Below are 17747 nucleotides of genomic sequence, written 5' to 3'. Positions count from 1 at the left end.
CCTCAGACATAAAGATTTGGGGAACATTTTCAGCTCATGTCATATGTTATGCCAAGAAAACCTGAAGTTCATAGTGCTTAGCACCATCAATACCTCGTCATGTGTGTTCAAACTCAAAGTGTCTGAGACCTCAACACATGACCAGGTTAGAATCCTTCTCTGTTCTCTGCATCAGAGACGCATGTATCCTACAATAATCTAGAAGATGAAGTGCTTCAACTCCCTACTAATAAGGGACACATTCTTATTCTCATAGTGCCTTCTCAGGGCAGTCTTTGACACTCTAAATGACATTAAATAGCTCCCAGAAAAGTAGCTGCAGGCTTGTCAATTCCTGGGTCTGTCAAATCAATTATCAGAAATTCTAGATTCTTGGTCTGTCATTAAGAAAGTCTAAGGCTCCAGCTTGTAAGATCTTCTCAGCAAAGGCCCAGCTCAAGCCTACCTGTTCCAGAATTTCCCCAACTCTGCCAAGGACTCACTGTGTCTTCCCCAGAATGATTTCATTCTTCGTTTTTTACAAGAAAGGATGCCAGATTCCTTCTGCCTTGGTCTGGTCTCTCCTTGATCGCCATTCTCCCTGTGAAATAGCCTGAGCAGTCGGGAAAACATGCCTGATAGAGAATAAAAAAGGCACTGAAGGAATATTCCACAAGCAGCTTTTGTAACCACAACACAGGTGAAGTCACAGAAGATTCTAGTTCTCTCATAGATACTGTAGTCTCCCCTCCCCCAGCCTGAAACCTGCTTGCTCAGGGGTGGAGCTTCCTGCTCATTCGTTCTGCCACGCCCACTGCTGGAACCTGCGGAGCCACAGACGTGCACCTTTCTACTGGACCCGAGATTATTCGGCGGGAATCGGGTCCCCCCCCCCCCCTTCCTTCATAACTAGTGTCACAACAATAAAATTTGAGCCTTGATCAGAGTAACTGTCTTGGCTACATTCTTTTCTCTCGCCACCTAGCCCCTCTTCTCTTCCAGGTTTCCAAAATGCCTTTCCAGGCTAGAACCCAGGTTGTGGTCTGCTGGCCGGACACAACAGATACAACAGATAGTCCAAGGAAGGCATTACTTATGATGTCACTGGGAAAGGCTAAGGCCTATTTGATAACTAGTTCTCCCCAAATTGACCAGTTTCTGTTGTGCATTTCCTGGAGCCTCTCCTGTGACTTGGGAAATACCCTTTGGCAACCTCTCCTTCCAAATTTAAGAGATTTCTCATCTGCTTCATTAGAAGACAAGTGCTTTTGATGAAAAACATTGATTAGGACACTGAAATGCATAAGAGGTTTTTGTTAGCACCCAAATCTCTAGGGACAGTGAATATAAGAGCTATTTCTCAATAAGAAATATACCACCTGAGTAAATTCATGTGACATACAGTCTACTTCCCCAGGTTTTCCCTGTTTCACAAAGGTCAATATCTTTCTCCTATACCTTTAATTGTATAAAACCTGGATAATATTTTCTTACTGTGCATATCTTGATAGTGGGCATTGTTCCCACATACATATCCATGTGTTTCACAAAATCTCCTGTTTACAATCCCATCTTTTGCAAGGAAAACTCCCCTTTCTTTGGAACATAGGGGCTCAACGACAGGACAAATATAAAATGGTAATCGTTCTGTCCCATCTTCAAAATATTAACTTGCACACCCTCCATTTCTCAAATACAACCAGACTATGAAAGTGGGCATCAGTGAGCAAAGGTCAACCTGGACTGTACAAATTACTGCATTGTAGCCTCCTAGCCATCACTTCTCTAATATCTGTCTTCCTGAATTCCCAAGTGCAGGCATGAGGATGGTGGGGGTTGTACCATAATACTTTACTCATAGCAAACACGAGTTACTCCCTATTCAGGAGGTAGGGCAGGGAGTGGAATGGCCTGAGATCAGGTTAAATCTCAATTTTAATGGGTCCATAAGTTCAGGATGGAGTCCCTTTGGCTCTGTCATCTGAGGCTTCTGTGTTCTTATGCTGAGTGTGCTGAATCTGTGCTATAATGCAACCTGTCCTCACAGATGTAAGATGAAAAACCATATATGTCTTTTACTGGAAGACATCTGCCTTTGACTACCATCTGGAGCCACACAATACCAATATGCAGAGCTCAAAATTGGGGGAAAATTGTTGATGCATTAGAATTTGAGGGCGCTTTCTTCCAAAATGGGGCCCATATTGTGCCAATGTGATTTTTCCTTTGGTTTTTCACTAACGGTGGCTTGGTTGTTTCCTGGCCTAAAGATTCTGGATCCGCCGGGCGTGGTGGCGCAAGCCTTTAATCCCAGCACTCGGGAGGCAGAGGGAGGTGGGTTTCTGAGTTCGAGGCTAGCCTGGTCTACAAAGTGAGTGCCAGGACAGCCAGGGCTACACAGAGAAACCCTGTCTCGAAAAACCAAAAAAAAAAAAAAAAAAAAAAAAAAGATTCTGGATCCACCAACAAGGTCTACTCCATACATGCTCTTTTTTATCAAGAAAAGGATTGTTGCAGAATCATGCCAGGCAGCAGGAAGGTCAACTAGGCTGCTCTTAAGTCCAGCTCACCTGGTACAGGACTGAAGACATGGGGTATCTGGGGAAAGGAAGCAACATACAGAATCACACAGCTCCCTCTACTGCAACTGCTAGAACTGTAATAGGGTATTTTGTTGTTTTTTATTATAAATATATATAAATCTAGCCAGAGTTGGTACATGCCTTTAATTCCAGCACTCATAAGGTATTTTTTAAAATGTTGTTGCTAGTATTCCTATTGTTTCCTTTGGTTTTTGTTGTTAACTACCCCAGTTATTTGCACTGTACCTAGAATGTTAAGCCCATGCTCTGTACAGTCCTATCATTCATGTTAGTCAGGAGTGGTTACTCCTCAGATGATCGATCTCATTACTCACTTTCAAAGAAGGAAAACAGTCACAGAGACATTAGTTTCCTTGTATGGTCTCATGTAACAAACTCATCATGAGAAGTGAAATGCATAATTTTGCACTGGTATCCATAAGTGAAATTCAGAAGTTCTTTCCTCGTTGGGTCTTTGTGTGGCTTTGGTATCAGTGTAACTGTGGCTCCATAGAGCACATTGGGTATTATTCCTTTTGTTTCTATTCTGTGGAATGGTTTGAAGGGAATAGGTATTAGGTCTTCTTTGAAGGTTTGAACGAATTCTGCACTAAACCCATCTGGTCCCGAGCTTTTGTTGGTTGGGAGATTTTACCCATTGCTTCTAATTCTTTAGGGGATATGAGACAGTTCACATGGTTTATCTGATCCTGATTTAATTATGGTACCTGGAATCTGTCAAGAAAATTGTCTGTTGCATCCAGATTATCCAGTTTTGAGTACAGTTTTGTAGTAGGATTTGAGGATCTTCCTTCCTTCCTTCCTTCCTTCCTTCCTTCCTTCCTTCCTTCCTTCCTTCCTGTCTTTCTTTCTTTCTTTCTTTCTTTCTTTCTTTCTTTCTTTCTTTCTTTCTTTCTTTCTTTCTTCCTTCCTTCCTTCCTTCCTTTCTTTCTTTCTTTTTTTATTAGCTTGATTTCTGTCATTATGTCTCCCTTTTCATTTCTGATTTTGTTAATTTGGATACTGTCTCTGCGCCATTATGTTAGTCTGGCTATGGGATTTTCTATCTTGTAGATTTTCTCAAAGAATCATCTCTTGGTTTTGTTGATTCATTGTATAGTTCTTCTTGTTTCTTTGGTTGATTTCAGCCCTGAGTTTGATTACTTCCTGCCATCTACTCTTCTTGGGTATATTTGCTTCTTTTTGCTCTATAATTTTCAGATGTTCTGTCAAGCTGCTAGTGTATACTCTCTCCAGTTTCTTTTAGGAGGTACTCAGAGCTATGAGTTTTCCACTTAACATGGTTTTTATTGTGTCCCATAAGTTTGGGTGTGTTGTAACTTTGTTTTCACTGAATTTTAAAAAGTCTTTAATTTCTTTCTTTAATTCTTCCTTGGCCTAGTTATAATTGAGGAGAGCATTGTTCAGCTTCCATGTGTATGTGGGCTTTCTGTTGTTTTTGTTGTTATTAAAGACCAGCCTTAGTCTAATAGGTTGCATGAGATTATTTCAATTTTTTGTATCTGTTGTGGCCTGTTTTGTGAATGATTATATGGTCAATTTTGTAAAAGGTGTCATGAAGTGTTGAGAAGACGGTATATTCTTTGCATTTAGGATGAAATGTTCTATAGATATCTGTTAAATCGATTTTGATCATAACTTCTGCTAGTTTTACTGTGTCTCTGTTTAGATTCTGTATCCATGATCTGACCATTGATGAGAGTGGGGTACTTGAAGTCTCCCTCCAGTATTTTGTGAGTTACAATATGTGCGTAGAACTGTAGTTAAATTTCTTTTATGACTTTGATTTCCTTTGCAATTGGAGCATAGATGTTCAGAATTGAGAGTTTATCTTGGTAGATTTTTCCTTTGATGAATATGAAGTGTCCTTCCTTATTTTTTTGAAAACTTTAGGCTGAAAGTCGATTTTATCTGATATTATAATGCCTACTTCAGCTTATTTCTTGGGAAATTTTGTTTGGAAAATTGTTTTACAGATTTTAATTCTGAGGTAGTATCTATCTTTGTCAGTGAGCTGCATATCCTGTATGCAGTAAAATGTTGGGTCCTGTTTACTTTTCAACTCTTTTACTCTATGTCACTGTATTTGGGAACTGAGTCCACTGATGATTGAAAAACACTCTGGAAATCAGTTTGGTGGTTCCTCAGAAGAGTGAACAGAGTACTACTTGACGACCCAGCAATACCACTCCTAGGCATGTACTGAGAAGATGCTCCAACATGTAATAATGACACATGCTCCACTATGTTCATAGCAGCCTTATTATAATAGCCAGTAGCTGGAAAGAACCCAAATGTCCCTCAACTGAGGAATGCATGCAAAAAATGTGATGTAATTACACAATGGAGTACTGTTCAGCTATTAAAAACAATCGATTAACAAACTTGTTAGGCAAATGGATAAAACTAGAAAATATCATCCTGAGTGAGGTAACTCAATCACAAAAGACCACACATCGTATGCACTCACTTATAAGTGGATATTAGCCCCGAAGATTGGAATACCCAAGATATAATTAGCAGATCACATGAAGCTCAAAAAGCAGGAAAACCAAAGTGTGGATACATTGGTCCTTCTTAGAAGGGGGAACAAAATACCCATGGGTGGAGTCTAAGAGACAAAGTGTGGAGCAGAGACTGAATGAAAGGTCATTGAGAGGCTGCCCCATCTGAGTAACCATTCCCTATAGTGTCACTACACCCAGGTGCTATTGTGGATGCCAACAAGAGCTTGCTGACCAGAGCCTGGTATAGCTATCTCCTGAGAGACTCTGTCAGTGCCTGTCAAATACTGAGGAGGATGCTCTCAGCCAACCATTGGACTGATCACAGGGACTGCAGAAGTGGAGATAGAGAAAGGACCCAAGGTACTGAGGGGTTTTGCAGCCACATAGGAGGAACAATATGAACCAACCAGTACCCCAGTGATCTTAGGGACTAAAGCACTGCCCAAGAGTACATATGGAGAGAACCATTTCTCTAGCTGCATATTTAGCAGAGGATGGCTTTGTTGGTCATCAATGAGAGAAGATGACCTTAATCCTGTGAAGGCTCAATGCCCTAATGTAGGGGAATGCCAGGACCAGGGACCAGGAGTAGGTTGGTCAGTGAGCAGGGGGAGTGGGTAGGGGATAGGGGGTTTTCATATGAGAAACCAGGAAATGGGAAAACATTTGAAATGTAAATAAAGAAAATAAGTAATTAAAAATATTTTAAAAATAATAAATAAACTGAACTTCTAAATTATTCAGAGACTATGAGACTTGAGAAGATCTTGGCTAATCTTCCTAACCTGTGTGTCATTGTATAAATCAAGACAGGTTACTTTATGTGCTGGGGAGGGTAGTTGAAGTAAACAATTTTAATTTTCATCTGCAGGTGGCTTATTCCCTAAGGATGAGGAGGAATTCTGACCTGGTCTGTCAGGAATGGCATGGAACCATACATTGGTTTCCCATTTCCAGGCTGCAGAGCCCCACTGGTTTCTGAGCCTTATTGGCTATTTGCTCTTGTCTACAAACCCTGCTTTCTTTTTGGAGTAAATTGTCCCCTATTATATGTACTTAATTTTGTGTTTTGTCTTCCTACAGGATGTTGAGTAACTGCTTAAGTAGTTTCAGGACCACTAATCTTAGTGCTTTTATATAAGATTGAGTGGGATTATCATTTCAAAATCTGCACATGATCTCCAGAAAACAAAGAAAAGGAGTCAATTTGATAATCCAGAAATAAAATAACATGGGGAAAGCTTAAAAACCAGTGAATGAATTCTTTGCAAACTTCTATGATAGTGAAAGACTGTGGAAATCCCTAGGAATTGGAGTATGAAGTGAGACTTAGTACAAGGTCTATGGGCACGGAAATCAAATGTTGAAAAAGCTTAGAAGACAGATAGGACAAAATATATTGAGTCCAACTGATGCTGGGAGTCAATTAACAATTCAGAGAACATTGGCTCTGAACAATGGCCTCCCTGCTCCTTTCCTTCCAAGTAGGATAGGAGCAGGAGGAGAGGTACTTGGACAGGTATTGAAGTTAGCCTTTGCTAAAAATGAGTAATAAATCAAATTTTCACAGTTGGTGCATTCATACAGGAAAGGAGGAGATGACTCAGTCACTAAAGGTCCTGAGAGGCCACACTGAGTTGGCATTCATGAACTCTCCATTATTCAGTAAGAACAACTGCACTTGATTAAGATGCTTACATGACCTTTATATCCAGCACTTCACTCTCTGCTACTACATGTCATGGTGGAGGATTTTCTCAGGGTTGTCTCTTCTGAGCTGTCAGGACACTGGCAGGCTTTTCCTCTCACCTATTTTGGTCTCAACAAAGTCTCTGCTCACCAGCCAGAAAACCACTTCTTGAAATTTTAGCCTCATTGTGAGGTAGCAAGAGAGTGGAAACAATCTATGACATTACAGATGAGGCCTTTGGAAGGCAATGTGGGTTAGATAATGTCATCAGAGTAAATTCTTGCCTTTTGCAAAAGCCTTCTAAACAAATGACTCCCTAGGATATTTCCCAACCAGAGAGCAGGACAGCATGCTGCTTATGTATTTGCTATATGGTGTGTGGGAGACAGGCAGCTGATTTTAGATAGTCTTAAGTAGCCAGGGCTGGTCTTGTACACAACCCACTAACGTGGTCAAGGTTGACTTTGGATCCCAATAGCCAACCTAAATATTTGAGTATGAATAATTAAGACCCACTTCTTCATTTCTAAAATTAGTAAGTGCTTCAAGTCTAAAATAGTTTACCTTTACCTTCTCTTAAATTAGTATGTAAGTAATGATATCATTGTGTAACAATGATTTAATTTTTCCCACCAAGAAATATGTTGCTTTCTTTTTCTTGGACCTAAATGGTTAAATGGAAACAATGATGGAAATCTTCTGTCAAAGTTCCTTCTCTAAAGAAAATTCTTTTGATTCCTGACTAAGGAACATAGTGTGGTGTGTGTTTCTGGTTGAGGCCTCTTATCAAGTTAAGGAACTAAACTAGATTTCCTTTTTAGAAACCCATAAATGGGTGCCATCTTGTATCAAAAGTTTCTTCTGAGTGTGATGAGAACAACTTTTATATTTCACAGAGATATTGTCAAGACTGAAGCCTCTGTGTGCAAAGCAGAGATCTGCTGTACCTTTCCCAACTCAGTCCATGACACAGTTTATGTTCAAATAATGTATGACCTTATTAGTGATGCAAGGTAGGTGAATACCTCCTGTGTTCTCCTCATGGGAATAGTCTAGACCAGAGTGAGATTATTTTTCTCTTTCTGACTCTCTCTGTGTCCATAATTATGTTTCTGTTTGCATCTGTCTCTCTGTCTCGGTCTATCTCTGTCTCTGTCACTCTCTCTCATGGTGGTTTTGAGATAGTGTTTCTGTGTTTATTCCAAGCTGGTCTCTACCTCAATCTATACACCATGCTGTCCTTGGGAGATTCAGGTAAAATCATGCACCACAAATGCCTACTGCCTGATTCTAAGAAATCATATATACCTTAAAGTATAGTGGAAGTTCATTGTAACAGTGACTGGAGCCTTTGTTCATTTAATCTACATAGGGAGATTAGAATTTAAGCTCGTTGGGATCTCCAGAGTTAAAAGAGATTATCCTGTGCTTCCTCCTATTCTGAGTTCCTTCTTCCTTTCCTGTATCCCTCCCATGTTCCCTCTCTCCTGCCATACTTTCTTCCTTCTTTCCTACCTACCTTCCTTACATCCTTCCTTCCTTTCATCCACGTTTATTAATTCCCTTCTTCATTTGCTCTTGTTTCTTTTTATATCTCTGTTTATTTCATTATTTCTTTCTCTATTTAAATTTGTGAAAATTTTTGAGACTGCTTCTCACACTATGGCTCAAGTTGGCATAAATCTCATAATAAAACTATGCCTAAGATTTCCAATTGGTAGAATTATAGATAAGGGACAAAATGCCTCATAAGATTTTTCTCTTTGGATCACTACTTGGCTTTCATTTTCATAGTATTAGTTTATGTGTCCAGGCTTACAAATTATTGAAAAAAATTACTTTTCTTTGTCTCCTCCCCACTTCTGTCTAATTTGTGGTTGAAGTTATTTATTACTTTCTGAATCTTCTTCAAAAGTTAAGGCCACAATGATGAAGAAGTCTAAAGCATTCACAGATGGGAGGAAAACAGGAGGAAGCACCATGATGTAAGACAGGGCTTAGATGCAGACTCAGGACAAAAGAGAAGGTGAGTGGAACAATGAGTCGGGTGAGAAGAGGTTGACTAAAAGTGTCATGCCTGTCTGTACTTCCTGGTGTGGACCACGTTGCTATGACTGTAAGCAGCTGACCTCTGGAGAAAGTGAGTGAAGCATATACACACATATGTCTACTTTTATATTTTTTCCTGCTTTTCTTTTACATCCATAATAATTTTGAAAGAAGAAAAATGAAAATCCTGACAAGGGTGAACAAAATGAAAAAGCATTACTATAGAAATCATTCAAAGTCCTTAGTGATCAGAGAAGTGCAAATCAAAATGACCCGGAGATTCCAGGTTACATCCATCTGAAATGCTAAGATCTAAACCTAAACTGACAGTACATGTTGGCAAGGATGTGGAGAAAAAGGAACATTCCTCCATTGCTGGTGGGATTGGAAACTTGTAAAAACCACTCAGGAAATCAATTTGGAGGTTCCTCAGAAAATTGAAAATATATCTGCCTGAAGATCCAGCTTTACCACTCTTGGGTATAAACCCAAAAGATGCCCCACCATACCAAGGGGCTACATATTCCACTATGTTCATAGTAGCCTTGTTTGTGATACCCAGATTCTGGAGAAAACCCAGATGTCCCACAACAGAAAAATGGATATAGAAAATATGGTTCATTTACACAGTGGAATACTACTAAGCTACTAAGCACAAGGACATCCTGAGATTTGCATGTACATGGGGGGAACTACAAACTATCATACTGAGTGATGTAACTGGGACCCAAAAGAACATGTATGCTGAGGGGCAGGGTGACCCTGTAGCAGGAACAGCAGACACAATTAACTTAGATCCCAGAGACCTGTCAGACCCTGAACCACCAACCAGGCAGCATACATCAGCGTTTATGAGGCTCCAAACACATATACAGCAAAGGACTACCAGGTCTAAGTTCAGTCAGAGAAGATGCACCTAACCCTTAAAAGACTGGAGGCCCAAGGGAGGGTAGGGCTAGTGGGGTGACAGTTGTGGATGGCGTGGGAACATCCAGGTAGAGACGGGGTCTGGATAGAGGTATGGGGTGGGGAAGAGTCAGATAGTAGACCTGGAGGAGGATAAAACCGGGAGTGTAAGAAGATGATAAAAAAAAAAAACATAATGAAATAATTCAATTTACTCTACAGAAACCAACTTTTAGAGAGAAGACACCAAGCAATGAACTGTCAGAAAGTTGCTTGAACAGAGTGGAAGCCGAAGACATGATGAAGAATACTAAGTTTACAAGGGATGACATCAATACATTAGTCAGTAGTGCTTCATGACAATGTTCTTTTAGGGGGGTTGGAGTTGTGCATACAAGTTGAGGTCAGAGGTCGCTACTGGGAATCTGCCTCAAATACATTAACATTGTAATTTTCAAGAATAGGTCTCTCACTGATCAGGGACCTCAGCAATTGGCTACACTCCCCAGTGTACTCAGGGATTTTTTAGGTGTTGCCCCACTGCTGTTATTACAGGTGCATGACTCCATGAGAAGCTTTAGATAGGGGTGATAGGACTCTGAACTCAGGCCTCGAGCTTTTGTATAATATTATATACTGCCATGTATTATTACATAGGCTGTTATAGCATCTATTATGTGCACCTTGCAACATTGTCACAAATGCAAACAATGCATTTCATAGAATTCTCTCTGTTCATCATCTCCTATCACACCGCATCCTTTATACTGACCATTTCTCAGAATATTCCCAGTAAACCTTTGATATCATCTTACTTTAAGTTTAGATTCAGCATGATGAGAGAAAGTGTGTGGCATTTGTTTTTTTGATTTTGGTTCATTTCATCTCTTTGACTGTCTTCCATTCGACTCCATTCTTCAGCAGATGACATAAGTGGATTCTGAATAACACTTCCCATTTCCCAATGTTTTGGTCTAGTAATGTGTTTCCAGGCAGATTCTATAATGTGGTTTTTGTGTACAGTGCTGCAGTGCACATCCTTGTATGCAAGCACTTCTACTGACATCAATCTTCCAGCTAAATGTTTAAATGTAGGATTGCAGCATAGAATGGCAGTTCTATTTCAGGACTTTGTGCATTCTCTAAACCAAGGTTTTCTCCAGCAGCTTTGCTAGTTTCCAGTCTTAGTGAATAGTGCTCCTTTCCTCACATCCTCCACACCATTTTTTGTTTGTTCCCTTAATTGTGCACATGCTGTCTGGAATGAGATTGCACGTTGGTGTGGTTTTCTTTAAATTTTCATTCCTTTTATGCCTGAAAATATTGAATATGGTTCATTATTTATTCACCATTTCACTCCTTTTTGGAATCATCTGTTCATCTAATTTAATGTGAACCCCTGTATTACTAGAATTCTACCGAGAAACCTGTGTCCTTACCTACATCTTGATGTGGCTTCTCTTAGGAATTTCTACCTATTATAATAAGATCTTTAATTAATAGTGATATGACTTTAGTCCAGTGTCACATCTTGGAATCTGATTTCTGTTCACATATATAAGGACCCACATGGCCAGGCACCATTTGATAAGGGTATCCTTTCTTCAATGTAAGTTTGACTTCCTTACTAGAACTCACGTGCCTTTTCTCTGTCAGGACAACTCATTCTGGGTGAAAAGGTCATGGGTGCTTGGTTGAAGTCATATACTGTAAAGAGGAGTTCTGACCTAGTCATAACTAAAGTTTTCTTGTAGTACCTGTCAACAGGAAACATTTTCCAAAGTTTTACTGAGTTCAGATTTGTAAAAATTCATCCACTAGGCATCAAGCTCCAGAAGTTTGAACCAGCCTTGCTGACTAATTTGAACTGACCTTACTTTTCTTCTTATCTCACCAAGAGCACTTCTCTAATGAAAGTAGAGTTTGTAGGGATCCACTTGTTCATTTTCTCTTTCTATCTTGTTTCTTTATACTTGCTCATTGCTTCAAAGTCTCGGGTATTATGTTGAATAAGGTAGAGAGAATGTATACTCTGGTCTTGTTTCTTATTTTATACAGAATTTTTCTCTCTCCCATTACTATAATGTTGACTATGTTTGTTGAATAGAAGATTTCTTAGGCTGAGGCATGTTTCTCCTATTCCTAGTTTCTTCAGGAATTTTATCATGAGGTGATGATGGCCATGTCCAATGCATTTTCTGCAGGTACTGAGATGACAATTCAACTATTAATTTTTGAGACTATTTTTGTGCTGAGATACATTTATTTGATTTACATCTATTGTGTAATCCTTGCATAACTATATCACATTTTTATTGTGTGTATAGAATTTTATTTTTAAATTTATTCATTCTTTGAGATAGGTTCTCTCTATGAAGCCCTGCCTGTTTTGGGACTCATGGGACCATATTGGCCTCAAACTCACAGATATCTGCCTGCAAGTACTGTCTTTCAAATGCAGAGATTAAAGTATTCTTATGCTACTACACCAGGCATTTGTTTGTTTGTTTGTTTTTAAGACAGGGTTTCTCTGTATAGCTCTGGCTGTCCTGGAGCTCACTTTGTAGACCAGGATTACCTTTAACTGAATGCAGAAATCCACCTGCCTCTGCCTCCTGAGTGCTGAGATTACAGGCATGCACCACCATGCCCAGCACAACACCATGCTTTTAAATTTGTTCTGGAATTCAATTTTCAACTGCTTGTTAAGCTCATATAACTTTCAGGGATATAGGTATTGCAGTTGTTGTGAACTGTGGTGATGGTGTTGTACTGTTATCCAGTTTATAAGAGGGGGAGGCAACCATGATTTTGTGGAATCTGATAGTGTTTCTTCCCTTTCTGACTCATACAAACATTTGCTCTCCTTGAAAGATCTGTGGCAAAATATGATTGTGTATCTGTTTTGTTTTGTGGGTTTTATTGCTTGGAAGACATCATCATGGCTTATCATTCTGTGTGTATTTGAGGTTTCTGAGTATTGAATGGTATGGTAAGGACTTGAACTGGTGTAACGCAAAGGGACATTGCAAAGAATCTCCATAAATACTACCCAAAATTAGTACTTGCCAGCATGCCTCTCTTCAAGGAGCATTAGGTGGTCCAAAAATAGACTCAAAAATAGAAAGGTAGAAGGCTGGGGATATTGTGAATTCTTTTTATAGTGAGGAATTGTTCTGTAATCTTAAGAGTCCCATTACCATTTACAGAGAAGAAAGGGGACAGAAGTAATTGAATCTCGTGGGTATTTAAAAATCTATACTCAATTAGGTTAGGGAGGGGAGCTGGGAAACTGATGGGATAACAATCAATAAAGCTATGGTCAGGAGGCCATTCAGGTGTGAATTTATATTTGTGGGTGACTTTTCTACTCTTAACAGAATACTGGCTGACACTTGCCTAAATATTTCCACCAACTGACATTTCTCAACCACAGGGCATTTAAGCTGATTTCTCTGCAGAGTTGGATTTGAATTGGAGAGCATTCACCTATGTACCTGCTGCCCCTGGCAGCCATGGTTCTAATAATGTGAGTGGGAGGTCACTTCATTAGACTGACAGCAAATAGTAGATCTTTGAGCTCCGGAGATATGAAAACCTATGGACCTTTAAATTACCTGAAAGAGCAGAATGGTAGCAATTGTAATCTAGGATGGTGTTTGCAGAGGTGCCTGTTATGAAGGTAAGCTTTCCAACTAGCTATTTACTGTTAAATGGGCTTTAACATATTCTTAAATCTGAAGATTTTTAGACAGGGTAAGGCAATATTTTTTTACTTGAAGCATCTGTTGTGATGTTAAATGTCATGTAATTCATTTTGGAAGATTTAACAAGTAAGCTGTGTTTACTGTAGTCAGCACAGTAATCAGTAGTAAATTAAGTGTACTGGTTCATGTTTTTATAAATGATTTTAACAGTGTGAGTAGCAGAGCACATACATAGATATTTAACTGACAAATTGAAAGTGGTTGCTCCTGTTTCTTAATTCATACACTGTAATACATAAACACAGAGTTATTTTGACAACAAGCCCCCCCCCAAACATAAAACATTCTACCTGCACATCTTCAGCACCTGTCTAAACAGCAAAACTAAACAGAAATATGACAGCAGGTCCCTACTCTTAGATCAACCTGCTGCCAAGGCTTCGAAGGAGATTCAGCATGAGCCTAGTGAATCACAGTTGGTGCATCTTAAGGAAGTCATTTTAAAAGATTTCAAAGTAAAAGTGAAGTGCTTAAAACATGGAAATATTGTTTCCCCAAGGAAGAAAACCAACCTCATTTCTCTAAGGAAAAAACAAGATTAAAGGTGATTCTAATTTTAATAACACTATATGTCATTTGAGTGCAAAGATGCATGTGTGTGCCCACATCTGCAGTGCTTACGAATGTCTAGACAACAGGATCTCAGCTCTGTGCATGTCCTGCATCTTCTTCACACCCTCAGTTCCTTCTATATCCTTCTCATTGATCATTAAAGCTCTAAGGTATATAAATTAGACTATGAATACAATAAACCAGAAATTAGCAAGCTGTTTACACAAATGACAATTCTTAAAGTAATAATAATAATAATAATAATAATAATAATAATAATGGATAGATGTTAAAAGGTTTTTTTAAAAGATACAGTGAAATGAAACAAACTAGTATGTTTAATATGCAAATCAGACATTTTAAACCAAAACTTAATTAACCAGAAAGGCTATATTACACATGTACCTCAGTCTAATAAACTGGAAGAGTAGCGTTTCCCATAATTCAATAAGTAAATCATGTGATTATAAAACAGCATGTGGTTATATTGGAAAGCCTTACATTATGGGATAATTTGATCCACTGACTCTTCTTCTGACTCTGGTGTTGTCAATGAAACATTTCAGAATTCTGTGTAGGATTACATTTTGAAGTGTTCTTTGTAAATGTTCACTTTCTTGAATCCATATACTTTTCCCAATTAGTCAACCTCAACCTATTCTGTTAAGTTAGTTGTTTTTTCTGATACTACCTGGAGCCTCACATTCCACATGACAAGCTGAAGACAATTCTCTGATACTTGTCTGGCTACTATTCTATTCTGTCAGCTGCTGTTTGCATCATAGTTAATATCAGCTGGTAAACTGTATAGAAATACTGATGGGTGGTGGCATGCCAACATTTACTCTTCATAGCGCAGTCATTAAACTCTGTGTTTGTGCCCTGTCTCTATTGATAGGGAGAACATATTTATTTATTTATTTATTAAATATTTTTTATTATTATGTATTTTCCTCAGTTACATTTAGAATGCTATCCCAAAAGTCCCCCATACCCTCCCCCCCACTTCCCTACCCACCCATTCCCATTTTTTGGCCCTGGCATTCCCCTGTACTGGGGCTTATAAAGTTGGCGTGTCCAATGGGCCTCTCTTTCCAGTGATGGCCGACTAGGCCATCTTTTGATACATATGCAGCTAGAGTCAAGAGCTCCGGGGTACTGGTTAATTCATAATGTTGTTACACCTACAAGGTTGCAGATCTCTTTAGCTCCTTGGATACATTCTCTAGCTCCTCCATTGGGGGACCTGTGCTCCATCAAATAGCTGACTGTGAACATCCACTTATGTGTTTGCTAGGCCGTGGCCTAGTCTCACAAGAGACAGCTATATCAGGGTCCTTTCAACCAACGCTTGCTAGTGTATGCAATGGTGTCATCGTTTGGAGGCTAATTATGGGATGGATCCCTGGATATGGCAGTCTCAAGATGGTCCATCCTTTTGTCTCAGCTCCAAACTTTGTCTCTGTAACTCCTTCCATGGGTGATTGTTTCCAATTCTAAGAAGGGGCAAAGTGCCCACACTTTGGTCTTAGTTCTACTTCAGTTTAATGTGTTTTGCAAATTGTATCTTATATCTCGGGTATACTAAGTTTCTAGGCTAATTTATTTATTTTACTGTTTGAAAATATTACACACACATATATGTTGATCAGATTGACACTTTACTCCCCTCACAATCATCTATATCTGCCCACAGCACTCTTTCTAACCAAATTCATGTGCTGTGTATATATATATATTCATAAATTCACATGTGTGTATATATATATAATTTTAAATATTACTTATACATTATATTATAAATATATTTTAATTATATAATTTATATATTACATAAATATTTATTTCATTATATGATAATTATAAATATATAAAATTTATGTTTACTACATATAAATTTACATAAATGTTACCATTTACATACACCTGAGTGTGAAGCTATCTACATCTACTATGGTTCTATTTTGAAGTAGAGGGTTCACAGGCTTCTTGGTTAGGTAAGTCTGTTGATCACCTTTTTCCCAGCAGATTTCATAATATGTAGTCTGTAGGGTTTTGATATTTCACTAACATGAATATTATTTAAAAAAAGAAAGCTAAGTAAAAGATACCAGACTCGAAAGATTACATAGAGCATGACATTAAGTAGGGCATGTACAGAGTTATGTTAAAATATTTACATAAAAACCCTCTCCAATCTCTGACAAAATTAGATATGATACACTAATCAGTGTAGTATGAGAAGTCCCAGATCTCAGCTACTTCAAGCATCTCTAGAAAATGCCTCAAAATAGATGCCTTATTTTCATCTCTCCAATTCTACACAATTCCCCCTTCATCTGCATTTTCTTTTCCATATTTAAAAAGCTAACACACTATTATATTTTAGTGATGTATGCTTAGAGTATAATACTACTTCCCTTATAGCTATTTGTCATTGCTAATATGTATTAGTGTTGTTAAATTTTTTCTGTAGAATAAAATTCAGGACATGAACCAAATCCTTGCTCCAGTTTTTGTTTTCCTGCAATAACAAGCTGGGCTGCAATTCTCACATAAAATCTTCCAGAACACCTGGCCAACATAACCATACTTTGGTCATTAGTGGTGACATTTTCCATTCTGTCCAGGTCAGTCATCACAGCATAGAAACTGGCTGGATGTGTATTAACCTCTTCTGGATAGTTTCAGTACTGCGCGGGGATCTATCACACTTTATCTAGATGTGTTGTGTATTGCCTAGTGTCTTATTCTGGAGTCTGGGTATTTCATGTGTATTTGCATGGGGATCCAAAGGATCTCTTCTGGATACGTTTGTCATTGGAAGGTGATTGATAGCCACCTTTTAATATTTTGAGTAACAAAAGGCAATCTATCCCACTCTCTGGAAAAGGCACTTTGACTTCAGGTCAATTTGGGTGAGGTACTGAGCAGGAAGGTAAGAGCTGTCCTGTGAGACATCAGAAGTCCCTTCCCTAGATGTTGTGTTGTAACCTGGAGAGCCCTGGCATTTTCTGTGATGTTACTAATGTGTGGTGACTCCAACTGCTCTTGGAGCATTCATTAACTACCTTTATGGTTCACCCTTAGACATGCTGACAAAACTGACCAGGCCTCTGGGAGGAGAGAACAATGAACATACCGAGACCAGAAAGAGGCAGCCACAAGATGGCCTTTGGTCTTAGTGTTAAAGAGCAAGAATTAATGGTCCTGGGGAAGTCACTGTGAATCCTGGGCATGAAAGAGGGAGCTTCCTAGAGAAGGTGGGCTTGAGCTTGGACTTCCAGTAATGGGAATCAGGAGCTTGGAGCTTCTGGGAAGCATTTGTTTGACAGAGAGCAGGAAATATCAAGGCTGCAACTACTCTGCAAGAGTTCCTCAATTTCATTCTGACTGTCAGAAGAGGGCATCAGGATGCAGCCTCCTCCTCCTTGCTCCTAGGGCTACCACACCAGCTGACTTTGATCTTAAGATGCTCTCTGGATGTCTTTGGTACTGGATGGCAATCTGTCTTATCCCATCTTCTGGATACTTTGGGTACTGAGGATCTAGCACCCTCTTCTGGATATATTTGATATTACATGGAGGACTTTCATCCTTTTCTGCCTGCTTTAAGTATAGGAAATAAATCTGACCCATTCTTCTAGTCACTGAAGCTACTCCATGACACAGGCCTCACGGATCATGTGAATTC

At 39.0% G+C, this 17747-nt stretch overlaps 1 protein-coding gene across 2 annotated transcripts in view; it reads right to left on the bottom strand.

Annotated features, from left to right (window-relative positions):
- Window positions 1-17747, bottom strand: part of Gm21154 (predicted gene, 21154) — a 276362-nt gene that overhangs the window by 185379 nt on the left and 73236 nt on the right. For both annotated transcript variants that reach the window (XM_017316337.2, XM_030248248.1), the window contains exon 2: window positions 483-614. The gene's annotated coding sequence lies outside the window, so the exon portion shown is untranslated. The remainder of the gene's footprint in view (window positions 1-482; window positions 615-17747) is intronic.

This window comes from Mus musculus, chromosome 14, assembly GCF_000001635.26.
Source record: "Mus musculus strain C57BL/6J chromosome 14, GRCm38.p6 C57BL/6J".
NCBI lineage: Eukaryota > Metazoa > Chordata > Mammalia > Rodentia > Muridae > Mus > Mus musculus.
The sequence above is the reverse complement of the archived record's forward strand: the minus strand, read 5'-3'. Positions and strand labels throughout refer to the sequence as shown.